The sequence below is a fragment of the Scyliorhinus canicula genome, chromosome 9, assembly GCF_902713615.1.
Source record: "Scyliorhinus canicula chromosome 9, sScyCan1.1, whole genome shotgun sequence".
NCBI classification, from domain to species: Eukaryota; Metazoa; Chordata; class Chondrichthyes; order Carcharhiniformes; family Scyliorhinidae; genus Scyliorhinus; species Scyliorhinus canicula.
In genome coordinates, this window is record NC_052154.1 from 55,964,433 (window position 1) to 55,980,767 (window position 16,335).

Below are 16,335 nucleotides of genomic sequence, written 5' to 3' on the forward strand. Positions count from 1 at the left end.
TTACAGTACAGTCTGCACTGTAGACTTTGAAACTAATTTGAATGTTTCACATGCTTCCATTCCCAGTAATGATTCACGCCCAGCCTCTAAAATGGGAAACTTCACTTTATGAACCTTATTCTTTACAGTGACCTCAAATTATCATACTCCCAGAGTATTAATTCCTCTGCCGCTTAAATCCATCAAAAGTACCGTTTTATTTAAAACGTGCGGTTTAATTTTTATTACTTGCATATCCGACAAACTTATAAGATTCGTCTCCGCACCCGTGTCGAGTTTAACATTGATTAATGTTTTATTAATCATCAGAGGAACTGTCCAGTTATCTCTTTGAACACTTGTATTTGCATCGCTATTACTGCAACTTTGCTTTGAAGAATTATCTGCTTGCATGCCGTTATGATGCTTATCTTCACTAGATATCATAGGCAGGATTCTCCACCAGTGGGATGTCTGTTTTGCCGGTGCCCAGGGCTTTCCCGAAGGCATAGGGCTGCCCCACAATGGAAAATCCCATTGACCGGCCGGCATAATGAAGAATCCCGCCGGTGGGTCGAGGCAGAAATGTGATGCGGCGGGACGGAGAATCCAGCCCCTTATCTGTGAAAAATGTGTCTTTAAGATTTATCTCATTAATCACATGAATTGATTTTGGTGGTTCCGATTTTTTATTCGAAAAAACATCGTTTAGCAAAGTGATTTTTGCCTTTGCATTTAGAACAGATTTTTCCAAATGCTGGACATTGCGTTTGCGAATGCTTGTTGCCGCATCACTTGCAGAAAATGGTGGTTTTGATCGGTTGTATAAAATGGCCGCCACCACTGGGGACCACGTTTTGCCTTAGAGTGTGGAGCAACACTAATGGCATCGGCTGCCACTCAGATCTTCGTGCCAGCTCGATGGAGGCTCCGTTAAGGGGGAACCATAGGTTCGTCCCGGGGAACATTGATGGGGGATTTCAGGGTTGGCACAGAGCGGGCATCAGACAGCTGAGGGACCTGTTTATTGATGGGAGGTTTGCGAGCCTGGGGGAGTTGGACGAGAAATTTGGGCTCCCCCCGGGAAACATGATCAGGTATCTGCAGGTAAAGGCATTTGCTAGACGGCAGGTGGAGGGATTCCCTTCGCTTCCCGCGAGGGGGGTGAGTGACAGGGTGCTTTTGGGGGTCTGGGTCGGAGAGGGGAAGATATCTGATATCTACAAGGTTATGCAGGAGGCAGAGGAGGCGTCAGTAGAGGAGCTGAAAGCTAAGTGGGAGGGGGAACTGGGGGAACAGATCGAAGACGGGACATGGGCTGATGCCCTGGAGAGGGTTAATTCTTCCTCCTCATGTGCGCGGCTTAGCCTCATCCAATTCAAGGTGCTGCACCGGGCCCACATGACTGGGACGAGGATGAGTAGGTTCTTTGGGGGTGAAGACAGGTGTGTCAGGTGCTCGGGGAGTCCAGCGAACCATGCCATATGTTCTGGGCATGCCCGGTACTGGAGGAGTTCTGGAAGGGGGTGGCGAGGACGGTGTCGAGGGTGGTGGGATCCAGGGTCAAGCCAGGATGGGGACTCGCGATTTTTGGGGTTGGGGTTGGAGCCGGGAGTGCAGGAGGCGAAAGAGGCCGGTGTGCTGGCCTTTGCGTCCCTAGTAGCCCGGCGAAGGATCTTGCTACAATGGAAGGATGCGAGGCCCCCAAGCGTGGAGACCTGGATCAATGACATGGCGGGTTTCATTAAGCTAGAGAAGGTCAAATTCGCCCTGAGAGGATCGGTACAAGGGTTCTTTAGGCGGTGGCACCTTTCCTCGACTTTCTGGCTCAACGATAGGGTACTGGGACAGTAGCAGCAGCAACCCGGGGGGGAGGGGGGGGGGGGGTAAATGATGACTATGTTTGTTTATTTAATTTTATTTATTTATAAGTTCTTTGTTGTTCATTGGGATTGGGGGGTGGGGGGATGTGATACATGCGTCGATACGGTCTGGGGGTGTTACAGTTATTATGGGTTATTTTGTTGCATTTCATTGTTTGTCATTATGTTTTATATTTTCTGTAAAAATTCCAATAAAATTATTAAAAAAAAAAGATCTTCGCACCAAATTCTTTAGGTTTAGAATGTTAATCTGCTACGCAGCAAGCTCGCTGGCACAGCAAATCTTAATGGCATTGTCGAGCTAGAGTTCATTCTCCCTCAACAATCTCTCCTGAACTTTGTCATTACTGATCCTGAACATGATTTGCTCGCGGATCATCGACGCATGCAAAGTTGCAAAATTACGTGTCTTAACCATTTAACCTCAAGTCTGTTAAGAAGCTGTCGAACGATTCACTTGCTTGCTGTGTACGCATTTTTTAAATATACCGCTCAACCTTTTTTTTTTGGTCTGCAGTGTCAATTGAACTTTTTCACGACTTTATCAAAGTTTTTTTTTATCAGCTTCATTATCAAATATGAAGTTCTTAAAGATTTATTTTTTTATATGTATAAATTAAGAGTACTCAATTATTTTTTTTTCCACTTAAGGGCCAATTTAGTGTGATAAACCCACCTAACCAGCACATCTTTTTGGATTGTGGGGATGAAACCCACGCAGACACGGAGAGAGTGTGCAAACTCCACACAGACAATGACCCAGGGCCAGGAGTGTTAAAGATTTCTATCCCCCGTGCACCTGCTAAGTGAGCAGCAATGCTATTCTCCATTCATCAGGCTGTGCCTGAAGATCCAGAGCTGACCAAAAACTACTATTATAAATGATCTAAGAGCTACTGCAAATATGACTATCCACTATGACAACTATCTCCAGACTCCCAGAGGTAACAGTGTCACGTGGCTATTCTCTGCTGCTACCTGCTGGTTGGAGGTCATACACATTACTATTTACATAATTACTTATGCATGTCATCACACCATGTGGCCGGGGTGCTGGCTCAGGTGCGAACATTGGCAGGCTGCAGAGCCGACATTTCTCTCCAGATAATCCAGCACTTGGTGCAAAGAAAAATGGAGACGTAGCTCATGTCGTCATGCTGGCAGATCGGGGCTGGAAAAAGCCGGCAATGTCACAAATCCCAATATCAGGGCATCTTTTTTAAAGAGCTCCCGATCTCCAATAAAGCAAATATAAAAAGGCCCCCCACGCACACACACGGAGACCCCACACATGTACATGGGCAACCCCCAATGAACACAGGAGCCCCCTCCCCATGAAGCTTCTCAGAGGGGTCGCCCTGGCACCCCTGGCACCTGAGACAGCGCGAGTGGTCAATGCCGGGGTACTACCCGGGCATGTCCCACTTCTACAAAGGGCTGTACTTACCTGTGCGCCCCCAATGGTTTCCCTTCACCTTGTTCCCATTTTAAAAAACCTGTTGTAAACCTTGTTGGCGATGGGGCAGATCTCAATGGCAGTTGATAAGGCAGGGAAGCCCATTCATGTTATTATAATTTAAACATTTTTTTTAGAGTACCCAATTATTTATTTATTTCCAATTAAGGGGCAATTTAGTGTGGTCAATCCACCTAACCTACACATCTTTGGGTTGTGGGGGCGAAACCCACACAAACATAGGGAGAATGTGCAAACTCCACACGGTCAGTGACCCAGGGCCAGGATTCGAACCCAGGTCCTCAGCGCTGTACGCTGCAGTGCTAACCACTAGGCCACGTGCCACCCTCATGTTATTATAATTGATTAAAATGAGCTCTCGACCTTCATGGGCGGGAACCCTGCTATATCACTGTTGGGGAATATCTGAAAACAAGATGTCACTAGCGTGATTCTCATTTTGTTACTCTCGTGCAGCCACATAGGCAAATACAGGATCAAACTGGAGCAGGAACTCAGCACCCACTCTTTCCGCTGGTGCATGTGTGGTTCCTCCCACTGTGGACATCATTGTTTAGTGCCATTGTCCATTGAACAGTCACCACTCACTTGCTGCCTCCTGATAGCCACCCCCCTCCTGACCTCTCCCAGCCTCCTGCTCACCACCCTGCTCACAGCCTCTCGCTGCCTCCTGCTGGCCGCCCCTTTCTTGACTTCTCAGAGCCTCCTCCTCACTAGTCTGCTCCTGACACCTTACTGCCTCCTCTGCACTGCCCTGCTCCCACCTCTCACAACATCAGGTTCCCCGCACTGCTCCAGATCCCTCATTGCCACCCGTTTACCATCCCGCTCCAGACCCCTCTCTGCATCCCCTTCACCGCATGGCTCCTGACCACTTGCTGCCTGCCACTCATCACCCCTCCATCCCTCTCTGCCTCCCACTCATCCCCCACCCCCTCTGCCTCCCACTCATCACCCCACTCCCAACTGCTTGATGCCTTCCACTCACCCCCTCCATCCCCCTCTGCCTCCCACTCATCCCCCACCCCCTCTGCCTCCCACTCATCCCCCACCCCCTCTGCCTCCCACTCATCACCCCACTCCCAACTGCTTGATGCCTTCCACTCACCCCCCCACCCCTCTCTGTCTTCCATTCACACGCCCACCCCCTCTGCCTCCCACTCATCCCCCACCCCTCTGCCTCCCACTCATCACCCCACTCCCAACTGCTTGATGCCTTCCACTCACCCCCCCCACCCCTCTCTGTCTTCCATTCACACGCCCACCCCCTCTGCCTCCCACTCACCCCCCCACCCCTCTCTGTCTCCCACTCATCACCCCACTCCCAACTGCTTGATGCCTCCCACTCACCCCCCCGTCCACCCCTCTCTGCATCCCACTCATCGTCCTTCTCCTACCTGCTTGATGCCTCCCACCAACCCCCCATGCCTCTGCCTCCCACTCATCACCTTTCTCCCAACTGCTTGATGCCTCCCACTCACCACCCCGCTCCCAAATGCCTGCTGCCTCCCTGTCAAGCCCCACCCTTGACCCCTCGATACCTTTTGCTCCGCACCCCTCTCCCAACCTAGCACTGTCCAATCGCCCCCCTATCCTGCTCCTTTTGCTCGCTGCTGCCAAAGAGAGGTGGTATTGTTGCAACTTTTATTAACAAACCACAAACAGTAAGCAGCAAGTATGTTTCTTGTATGACCAAATGACCACACAACTAGTATGTTAGTTCAAAAGACATTTTATTATTAAACACAAGACTTATCTCTCTGTGTAATGATACCACAGCTAGGCATTAAACTACACCTATCAACTAAGATGACCTTTACTTAACTTCTGGATGACCGGCTCTGTGTGGGTAGATAAGGCCTTTAACTGAGTCCCCACGTGTATTGGCTGGAAATCGTCAGGTTCGTCTCGGCTGTGGCTCATCTCTCTCAGGTAGCGATCGCAGGTCTTGAACTTGGCTGGTTGTTATGCTGCGATTGGTGTGGGCACAGGCCAGTCCCAAAAGAGGTCGATCCCTAGCGTGCAGGGCCTCTTACACTTTTCGTCTTTCGCGCCCTTTTGGGTGGGGTTAACTCAGGATCCAATGGATCGATAGGGTCTCGATCACTCTAACCGATATTGGCCAATTAAGGGCGGGTACCTCGATGGCTGGGCGGGTCCTAGTCACCATTGTACGTAGGCCTTTCCAAATAAGGGCAGGTGGCGCCGGGGAGTCTGCTACTGTTGCTATTCCTTAATTTGAGTCTATCGTCCTGGGAAATCGGTGATTGATCTTTAACAGGTGCAAGTTTCAGTTTGGTCTGGTTTCCTTTGCACAATACACAGGGGCTGTGCACTGTGTGTGTCCCAACTTGACCACAATTCCCTTTATCCTTTGCGGGCGGCCATTTTAGATGGCCACAGTATGTGGTTGTGAGTGGGGCAACAAGTGGTTGGGAATGGGGCAGCGATCAAGAGGCAACAAAAGCAATGTTTGATCAGCACCATCTTTGTGACCATCACTGGAAGTGACATCTGCAACTCCATGTGTGATGATGGTGCTCTCTGGAAATGAGGTGTTATCACGTGCAGCCAACTGTTTTTTAGCCCAAAGTGGTTTTTGATAATTGTTGATTGCTGTAATTTAAACATGACTGGAGGCACTGAAATGGACAACTGCATATTTAGCACTTAAGAGGTAGTGTTGAGGTAATGATGCTGCAGGAACCTATTGGTCTCCTCCATTTGCCAGTTAATTTGCCTGCTCCTTTTATTACTATAATAATCTTTATTGTTACAAGTAGGCATACATTAACAGTGCAATGAAGTTACTGTAAAAAGTACCTAGTTGCCACAGTCCGGCACCTGTTCGGGAACACAGAGGGAGAATTCAGAATGTCCAAATTATTTCACAGCACATCATTCGGGACTTGTGGGAGGAAACCAGAGCACACGGAGGAAACCCACATAGACACGGAGAGAATGTGCAGACACTATGATGCACGATCAATTGCACAAAGATGAGCAATAAGGCTTTATTACTCTAAGATGTGTGGCCTCCCACAGCAGCTGGCAAAATGGCTGCAGCATGGAGGACACACACATTTATACTCCTGAGCCAGCAGGCAGGGACTACCGACGTAACTGTAGTACAGGTCCTACCATACATCACCTAATATAGGTGCAACAGTGGTTTACCACATTCACCCCGTGTTAAAATTGAGTCCGGCGGGGGTGGTGGAGAACTATATACAACAAATGAGTTGTACATTTACAATATTGGAGAGAAAAGAAAGTGTCTTTTGAAGTCCAGTGGACCAGTTAGAGGTTTAACCGGTCCGGGGCCTTGATGTGCGGCTGGGAGCGACGTAGTTGGGATGGTGATGTCGATGCTGACCTGATGTTCGGTGAATCCGGAGCGTGCCAGAATCCTCTTCATCCTTGGGCGTGGGCAGGGGGAGGACGGATGGTCCTGGGGGGGTTGCTGCTGGGAGCGCCGGGGGAGGGGAGGGTGGCGCCGGGCCGGGGAGGGGGGGTGTGTGTGCGTGGAACCTGCTGGTGCCAGGTCCCTGAGGGAGACAGTATCCTGGCGGCCGTCAGGGTACGCCACGTAGGCATACTAGGGGTTTGCATGGAGCAATTGCACCCTCTCCAAAAACGGGTCCACCTTGTGGTGTCGGATGTGCCTACGGAACAGGATGGGTCCTGGAGCTGCGAGCCAAGTCGGGAGCGACACCCTGGATATGGACTTCCTGGGGAAGGCAGAAAGACGTTCATGGGGTGTGTTGTTCGTGGCAGTGCACAGTAGCGACTGAATGGGTGTAGTGCATCGGGGAGGACCCTCCTGCCAGGGGGAGGCCGGGAGGTTCCTGGCCATAGGGCCAGTTGGACGGCCCTCCATACCGTCCCGTTCTCCCTCTCGACCTGTCCGTTTCCCCGGGGGTGTTGTCCTGCTGGAGGCGATACCCCTGCTGAGCAGGAACTGACGTAGCTCAACACTCATGAATGAGGATCCTCTGTCACTGTGGATGTAGGCGGGAAGCCGAACAGAGCGAAGATTGTGTTGAGGGCTTTGATGACGGTGGCAGACGTCATGTCGGGGCATGGGATGGCGAAGGGGAATCTGGAGTACTCATCGACCACACTGAGAAAATATGTGTTACGGTCGGTGGAGGGGAGGGGCCCTTTGAAATCCACGCTGACGTGCTCAAAGGGGCGGGAGGTCTTCACCAGGCGCGCACGGTCCGGCCGGTAGAAGTGTGGCTTACACTCCGCACAGACCTGGCAGTCCCTGGTGATTGTCCGTACTTCCTCGACGGAGTAGGGCAGATTGCGGGCCTTTATAAAGTGGTACAGCCGTGTGACTCCCGGGTGACAAAGGCTGTCGTGCAGGGCCCGGGGTCGGTCTACTTGTGCGCTGGCACATGTACCTCGGGATAGGGCATCGGGGGGCTCGTTGAGCTTTCCGGGGCAATACAAAATCTCATAATTGTAGGTGGAGAGCTCGATCCTCCACCTCAAGATCTTATCATCCTTGATCTTGCCCCGTTGTGTGTTATTAAACATGATGGCTACCGACTGTTGGTCAGTGAGGAGAGTGAATCTCCTCACTGGCCAGGTAATGCCTCCAATGCCGCACGCTTCAACAATAGCTTGGGCCTCTTGCGACGGATGAGTGCCGAATTTCTGAGGGCGTGAAGGGTGCGGGAAAAGAATGCCACGGGTCTGCCTGCCTGATTGAGGGTGGCGGCTAGGGCTCGTCTACTGCATGCATCCCGGCCTTGGCGATATCGGCTCTGATACGGGTGAAGGCCTGTTGTGCCTCGGCTGTCAGGGGGAAAATGGGGCGGTCTGTATGAGTGGGCGGGCCTTGTCCACATAGTTTGGGAACCACTGGGCATAGTATGAAAAGAACCCCAGGCAGCGTTTGAGGCAGTGGGGGAGGGGGAGCTCCATGAGGGGACGCATGCGGTCGGGATCGGGCCCCAGAACTCCGTTCTGGACCATAGCCGAGGATGGCTAAGTGGGTCGTGCTAAACATGCACTTCTCCTTGTTGTAGGTGAGGTTTAGGAGAGTGGCGGTGTGGAGAAATTTGGCAAGGTTGGCATCCTGGTCCTGCTGATCATGGTCGCAGATAGTGACGTTGTCTAGGTGTGATGAATTATATGGCACTGTAATTCACACTGTATTGCATTGCTTTGTATTATGTCCTTGTGGGCTCTGTATGTGAGCGGTTGCGCGGCTCTGCCTATAGGGGGAGATGAGAAGCTTGTACTGGGCTTCACCCTTGGCTCCGCCCATGGCTCCTCCCACTAACCGGAAGTATAAAGTGCTGCAGCCGTAAGCCTGCTCTCAGTTCAGCTGGTCGCAGGCTGGCTCAGTTGTAAGACTATTAAAACCACAGTTTACTTCCAATCGTGTGTCTAGTGAATTGATGGCCACATCAATTTAATAGTCTTAGAAAACTTGAAGAAAACTACTATGGAATCAGCCCTCAAACCTGATCGACTAGAACTCGACCCGCAGGGTGCAGAGGCAAAGGAAATCTTCCTACACTGGCTTCGATGTTTCAAGGCCTACCTGGCAGAATCAAGCACATCCGAGACTACAGAGGAGCAGAAACTCAGTCTACTGCACGCAAGGGTGAGCCATTGTATCTCTACACAACTAATTGTACCCGCCTCATATACTGAGGCCCTGGCCATGCTCGACTGACTGTACGTGCGGCCCATTAACGAGGTTTACGCGCGGCACATTTTCACGACCCGTCGCCAGCGCCCCGCGGAGTCGCTAGAAGACTTTCTGTGTGATTTAAAAGCCCTTGCTCGGGACTGCAATTTTCAGGCTGTAACAGCCGCCCAACATATGGAACTCGCTGTCCGTGATGTGTACGTTGCAGGGCTCAGGTCTAACTATGTGCGCCGGCGATTGCTTGAAAAAGGGGCCCAGAACTTGGAGGACACTGTAGTTAGCTACAACTATGGAGGTCGCGTTCCGTAGTTTGAATTCATTCCCCGCGGACCAGGCGACCCCATCGTGGGCCCCCGACCAGCGACTGCCCCAGGCCTGCGCCGCGCGGCCACCCACCCACTATGCAGCGCCAGAGTGCCATTTTTGTGGACAGCCCCAACACCCACGGCAGCACTGCCCGGCCCGCAACGCGACCTGCAGCAGCTGCAGTCGCAAAGGACACTATGCCCAAGTATGCCTGGCAAAGTCGAAAACTCCAAACTCCCCCGCAGTTCAGAGCACTCTCCCGTAATGCTGCAGCGTGTCTGCCGACTCAGCCCCCACCCGACATGTGCGACTCATGGTGGCCGCCATCTTGGCAACTCTCGTCCATGCGGCCGGCCACGTGCGACTCATGGGGCCCGCCATCTTGGACGCCATCTTCCTCGTCGCCCACCACGTGCGATCCACGGGGGCGGCCATCTTGGATGCCATCTTCTCCAGCCTCCGAATCTCATCTCGACGACTACGACCTCAGCGGACAGTCATCACGGGGCCACTCCAGCACAGCTGGAGCCTTCGACTACCTGCAACTCAACGCAGTCGCATCCGAAACACCTCCAGAGCTCGATGATGTCCTGTTAAAATTAACGGGTACAGTACACTGTGCCTCTTCGACTTCGGGAGCACCGAGAGCTTCGTACACCCAGATCTGGTAAGACGCTGTTCGCTCCCTGTCTTCCCTGCACGGCAAACTATCTCCCTCGTCTCGGGCTCACACTCTGTTCACCTCCAAGGGTGCACCGTCGCGACCCTAACAATTCAGGGCGCCAGCTACTCTAATTTCCAGCTGTACGTACTCCCCAAACTCTGCGCCCCACTCTTACTTGGACTCGACTACCAATGTAATCTCAAGAGCCTCACACTCAGCTTCGGCGGACCCCTACCTCCACTCACTATCTGCAGTCTAGCGACACTCAAAATCGACCCCCCTCCACTCTTTGCTAACCTCACTCCGAACTGCAAACCCGTAGCCACTCGCAGCAGGCGATATAGCCTGCAGGACAGGGTATTTATTAGAACCGAGGTCCATAGGCTCCTACGTGAGGGAGTCATAGAGGCCAGTAACAGCCCCTGGAGAGCTCAGGTGGTGGTCGTCAAGACCAGGGAAAAAGTTCCGAATGGTGGTGGACTATAGCCAAACCATTAACCGGTTCACGCTCCTCGATGCGTACCCCCTCCCCAGGATTGCAGACATGGTTAATCAGATCGCCCAGTACCGCATATTCTCCACGGTGGATCTGAAGTCTGCATAACACCAGCTCCCAATCCGCCCGGAGGACCGCCACTACACGGCGTTCGAGGCAGATGGCCGCCTCTTCCATTTCCTCCGGGTCCCCTTTGGCGTCACGAATGGGGTCTTGGTGTTCCAACGAGCAATGGACCGAATAGTAGACCAGTACGGGCTGCAGGCCACGTTTCCGTACATGGACAATGTCACCATCTGCGGCCATGATCAGCAGGACCACGACGCCAACCTCCACCGATTTCTCCAAACGGCCCAGAAACTTAACCTCACTTATAACACGGAGAAATGCGTTTTCCGCACTACCAGGCTAGCCATCCTCAGCTATGTCGTGGAAAACGGAGTCCTGGGCCCCGACCCGGACCGTATACAACTCCCTCTCCCTCATTGCCCCAGGGCCCTCAAGAGGTGCCCGGGATTTTTCTCTTATCATGCCCAGTGGGTCCCCCAGTATGCGGACAAAGTCCGCCCACTATTTAAGACCACACTCTTTCCACTGTCAGCTGAGGCCCGCCAGGCCTTCAATTGCATCAAGGAGGACATCGCCAAAGCTGCCATGCGGGCGGTGGATGAATCCGTCCCCTTCCAGGTGGAAAGCGATGCCTCAGCGGTCGCTCTCACTGCCACTCTGAATCAGGCAGGGAGACCAGTCGCCTTCTTCTCCCAAACCCTCTCCGCTTCGGAACTTCGACACTCCTCAGTCGAAAAGGAAGCTCAAGCCATTGTGGAAGCCATATGGCATTGGAGGCACTACCTCGCAGGTAGGAGGTTCACCCTCATCACCGACCAAAGATCGGTTCCCTTCATGTTTGACAACTCGCAAAGGGGCAAAATTAAAAATGATAAAATCCTGCGGTGGAGGATCGAACTCTCCGTCTACAAGTACGATATTATGTATCGACCGGGGAAGCTCAACGAGCCCCCAGATGCCCTGTCCCGCGGCACGTGCGCCAGCGCGCAAGACGACCGCCTGAAGGCTATCCACAATGACCTCTGCCACCCGGGGGTCATCCGACTCGCCCACTACGTCAAAGCCCGAAATCTGCCTTTCTCCACCGAGGATGTAAAAGCCGTCACCAGGGATTGCCCGATCTGCGCGGAGTGCAAACCGCACTTCTATAGACCAGACAAGGCCCACCTGGTAAAGGCCTCCCGGCCCTTGAATGCCTGAGCATCGATTTCAAAGGGCCACTCCCCTCGACCAATCGAAATGTGTACTTTCTGAACGTCATCGACGAATTTTCCCACTTTCCGTTTGCCATCCCGTGCCCCGATTTGACCTCCCACACAGTCATCAGAGCCCTGCACAGTGTCTTCACCCTGTTCGGTTTCCCAGCTACGTACACAGCTTACAGGGGTTCGTCCTTTATGACCAACGAGCTGCGTCAGTACCTGCTCGACAAGGGCATCGCCTCGAGCAGGACTACCAGCTACAACCCCAGGGGGAACGGGCAGGTGGAGAGGGAGAATGCGACGGTCTGGAAGACCGTCCTACTGACCCTCTGGTCCAGGAAGCTCCCGACTTCCCATTGGCAGGAGGTCCCCCCCGACGCACTCCATGCTATTAGGTCCCTCCTGTGCACCACCACCAACCAGTCCCCTGACGAATTACTATTTGTTTTCTCTGGGGGCACTACCACGGGGGTTTCGCCCCCATCCTGGTTGAGGACACTGGGCCCGGTTCTCCTCCGGAAGCACATCCGGGCACACAAAACAGATCCGCTAGTAGAGAGAGTGCTACTACTTCATTCGAACCCCCAATACGCCTTCATTGAATACCCCAACGGCCGTCAGGACACCGTTTCCTCCGGGACTTGGCACCTGCAGGATCTAACTCCACCACCACCGCCGAGGTACCCCTCACACTACACCCCACCCAAACCCCCACGCCCTGCGCCCCCGCGCCTATAGGTTCCCTGCCCACGCTCGCGCCCCCACGCCTATAGGTTTCCTGCGCCCCCGTCGCACCAGTCAGGAATGAAGCTCGGGCCAAAACACCCGCGGAGTTCACCATCATACCCACACCGATTGTCACCACCCAGCCACCCGAAGAGGCTGCAACCCCGGTGCTCCGCCGATCCCAAAGGACGACTCGGCCACCGGACCGACTCAATTTGTAGACCCGTCACCACCACCGGACTTTATTTTTTACAGGGGGTGAATGTGGTGAATTATACTGTATGGTAATTCACACTGTATTGCATTGCGTTGTATTATGTCCTTGTGGGCTCTGTATGTGAGCCGTTGCGCGGCTCTGCCCATAGGGTGAGATGAGGAGCTTGTACTGGGCTTCACCTTTGGCTCCGCCCATGGCTCCTCCCACTAACCATAAGTATAAAGTGCTGCAGCCCTAAGCCTGCTCTCAGTTTCTCTGGTCGCAGGCTGGCTCAGTTGTAAGACTATTAAAACCACAGTTTACTTCCAATCGTGTGTCTAGTGAATTGATGGTCACATCACTAGGTATGGAGAGGTGGCCTGCAAACCGTACCGGTCGACCATTTGGTCCATCTCCCTTTGGAAGACCGAGACCCCGTTGGTGACACCGAAAGGAACCCTGAGGAAGTGATAGAGGCGACCGTCTGCCTCGAAGGCCGTGTATGGACGGTCCGCTTTACGAATGGGGAGCTGGTGGTAGGCGGATTTGAGGTCTACTGTTGAGAAGACCCGGTACTGGTCAATCTGATTGACCATATCAGATAAGCGTGAGAGGGGGTACGCGTTGAGCTGCGTGTACCAATTGATGGTATGGCTGTAGTCCACGACCATTCTGTGCTTCTCCCCAGTTTTAACTACTACCACTTGGGCTCTCCAGGGACTGTTGCTGGCCTCGATGATGCCTTCCTGAAGCAGCCTCTGGACCTCGGACCTGATGAAGTTCCTGGCCTGGGTGCTGTACAGTCTGCTCCTGGTGACTACGGGTTTACATTCCGGGGTTAGGTTTGCGAAGAGGGAAGGCGGATTGACCTTTAGGGTCGCGAGGCCGTACACAGTAAGGGGTGGTAGGGGCCCACCGAGTTTCAGGGTTAGGCTCTGGAGGTTGCACTGGAAGTCCAGGCCGAGTAGTAGGGAAGTGCAGAGGTTAGGGAGGACATAGAAGTGGAAGCCGCTGAATTCTACGCCCTGGACCGTGAGTGTGACCGTACAGTACCCCCGGATTGCCACGGAATGGGATCCGGAGGCCAGGGAGATTCTTTGGTTGGCGGGGTGTACAATTAACATTTATACAACTGATCCACTAGATCATATTTCTATAATATATACAATTCAATAAGAAAATCTTATCCGGGTGGGTGAATCTTTTGGTGCTACCGGAGTCCAGCAGGCAAGAGGTCACATGTCCGTTGATTTTCACTCTGGTCGATGCGGTGGCCAGGTTGTGCGGACGAGACTGGTCAATGCTCACTGAGGCTCTGGGTCACTGTCCGTGTGGAGTTTGCACATTCTCCCCATGTCTGCGTGGGTTTCGCCCCCACAACCCAAAAATGTGCAAGGTAGGTGGATTGACCACGCTAAATTGCCCCTTAATCAGAAAAATAATTGGGTAATCTAAATTTATAAAAAAAAAAAAAAAAAATGCTCACTGAGGCGAGTCGTGGTCGGTCATCGCTGGTGTCGGATGATGGGGAGCCCAAGGGGCACACGTCCTGGAACGCTGGCAATGCCTTGTGCCATGGGGGAGACAAGATGGTGGCGCCTGAAGATCTTGAGGAGAACAAAATGGTGGCGCCCATGGGCCACACGTGGCGGGGTTGAACAAGATGGCGGCGCCCATGGGCCGCACGTGTTGCGCGGAGGAGAAGATGGAGGCGCCCACTGGCCGCGCTTGGGCTGAGGGGGATAAGATGGTGGCGCCCACTGGCCGCGCGTGGTCCGGGGAGGTGAAGATGGCAGTGCCCATTGTCCGTAAAGGAGAGGGGTGGGGGCAATAGCGGCGACTACACAGGCCTAGCACACTGCAGCGAGGTGCCCCTTCTTACCGCAAGCCTTACAATGGACAGCTCGGGCCGGGCAGCGTTGGCGGTGGTGTTTCTGCTGGCCGCAAAAGTAACATCGGGGACCCCCGGGGTTCACCGGCTGGCACGTGGCGCAGGAATATTGGCTGGGTGAGGCCCCCGCTGGGTCGGCCGTCTGTGGAGTCCACGGTGCGTAGGAGGGGTGGGCCGCCCGGCTGTGGGTGTAGGCCTGAATGTTGCGCGAGGCGACCGTCATAGAGAGCACTAGCTTCTTTGTCTCTGCGAGATCGAGCGTGGCCCCTTCTAAAGCTCGCTGGCGTATGAGGTCCGACCCAATCCACGTAACAAAAGCGTCCCGCATAAGTAGGTTTGAATGTTCCGTGGCTGTAACGGCCTGACAGTCACAGTCCCGGACTGGTGGGATTAGGGCTCGCCAGAAGTCTTCTCTGGACTCACCAGGGAGTTGAGAGCGAATGGCGAGTAGGTGCCTGGCGAAGAGCGTGTTCGTCTTCTGAGCGTAATTTTCCTTGAGAAGTGTCATGGCTTCGGCGTAGTTTGGCACGTCCTGGATCAGCGGAAAGACATTGGAGCTCAACCTTGAGCACAGTGTCTGTATTTTCTGAGCCTCCGAGACAGGGCTTGGCGCCGAGTTGATGTACGCCTCAAAACAAGCTAGCCAGTGCTGAAAGTCCCTTTTGGCGTCGCTTGATTACGGATCCATCTGCAGGCGATCCGGGTTGATGCGGAGGTCCATCTTTTGAAAATCTTAGAGCAATAAATTGATGCACGATCAATTGCACAAAGATGAGAGTTGGATACAACTGAGGCTTTATTGCTCTAAGATGTGTGGCCTCCCACAGCAGCTGGTGAAATGGCTGCAGCATGGAGGACACACACCTTTATACTCCGGAGCCAGCAGGCAGGGACTACCGACGAACCTGTAGTACAGGTCCTACCATACATCACCTCATATAGGTGCAACAGTGGTTTACCACACTCCACACAGACAGTGACCCAAGGCGGGAATCAAACCTGGAACCCTGGAGCTGTGAAGCAACAGTGCTACCCACTGTGATACAGTGCCGTCCGGTGACAGTGTGAATGCAATCCCCCATTAACACAAGTTTTGCAGTCGAGTATCCCGCATTTGGGGACTTTGCAGGCATCAGAACACCCGAAGTGCAATGCGCTAGCCTCATCCTGGATGAACTACCTTCTTGATCATGCTTTCAACTCTGCCAGGTAAGTTTTGCCATTATCCTGATAGTTCCCTGTCAGCCAGGTGACCCATGCTGAGATGGTGCAGTCTGAAGTGGGGCTATCATGGCCCACAGCCTCTCCGAAGCAATATTGAAACTGCCCTCTTCAGATTCTCAGCAGCCATTCACCTCATGTACCTCTGCCACTCGGGTTACACTTCGAAGCACCAGAATAGGCAAGAGCACTTATAGGACAATCATTGGGGCTGGTTTAGCTCAGTGGGCCAAACGGAATGTGGCGCCGGAATGTGGCGATGAGCGGCTTTTCACTGTTACTTCAGTGCAGTGTTAATGTAAGCCTACTTGTGACAATAAAAAGATTATTATTATTATTATTATTATTAAGGTAAAGCAGAATGACTATTGGTTGTGAGATGCTTTCATTGTTTTTGCTCCAGATAAAAATTGAGTATAGTAATTGGACAATGCTGAAAGTATTATAAGTAGTAAGATGCTCATCACCAACCATTCCTTGTTTTGTCGGCCACAAATGAGTAAGGACCAAGTTTGTAAAAAGAAACTTGGTTTATTGCAAAGCAATTATATTTA

The 16,335-nt window shown here is 52.8% G+C and overlaps 1 non-coding gene across 1 annotated transcript; it reads right to left on the bottom strand.

The window, feature by feature from the left end:
- Positions 1 to 15,613: 15,613 nt before the first annotated feature.
- Positions 15,614 to 15,777, bottom strand: LOC119972031. Its single transcript, XR_005461970.1, has one exon. It is a non-coding gene; the product is annotated as a U1 spliceosomal RNA (small nuclear RNA).
- Between the last annotated feature and the right edge of the window lie 558 nt (positions 15,778 to 16,335).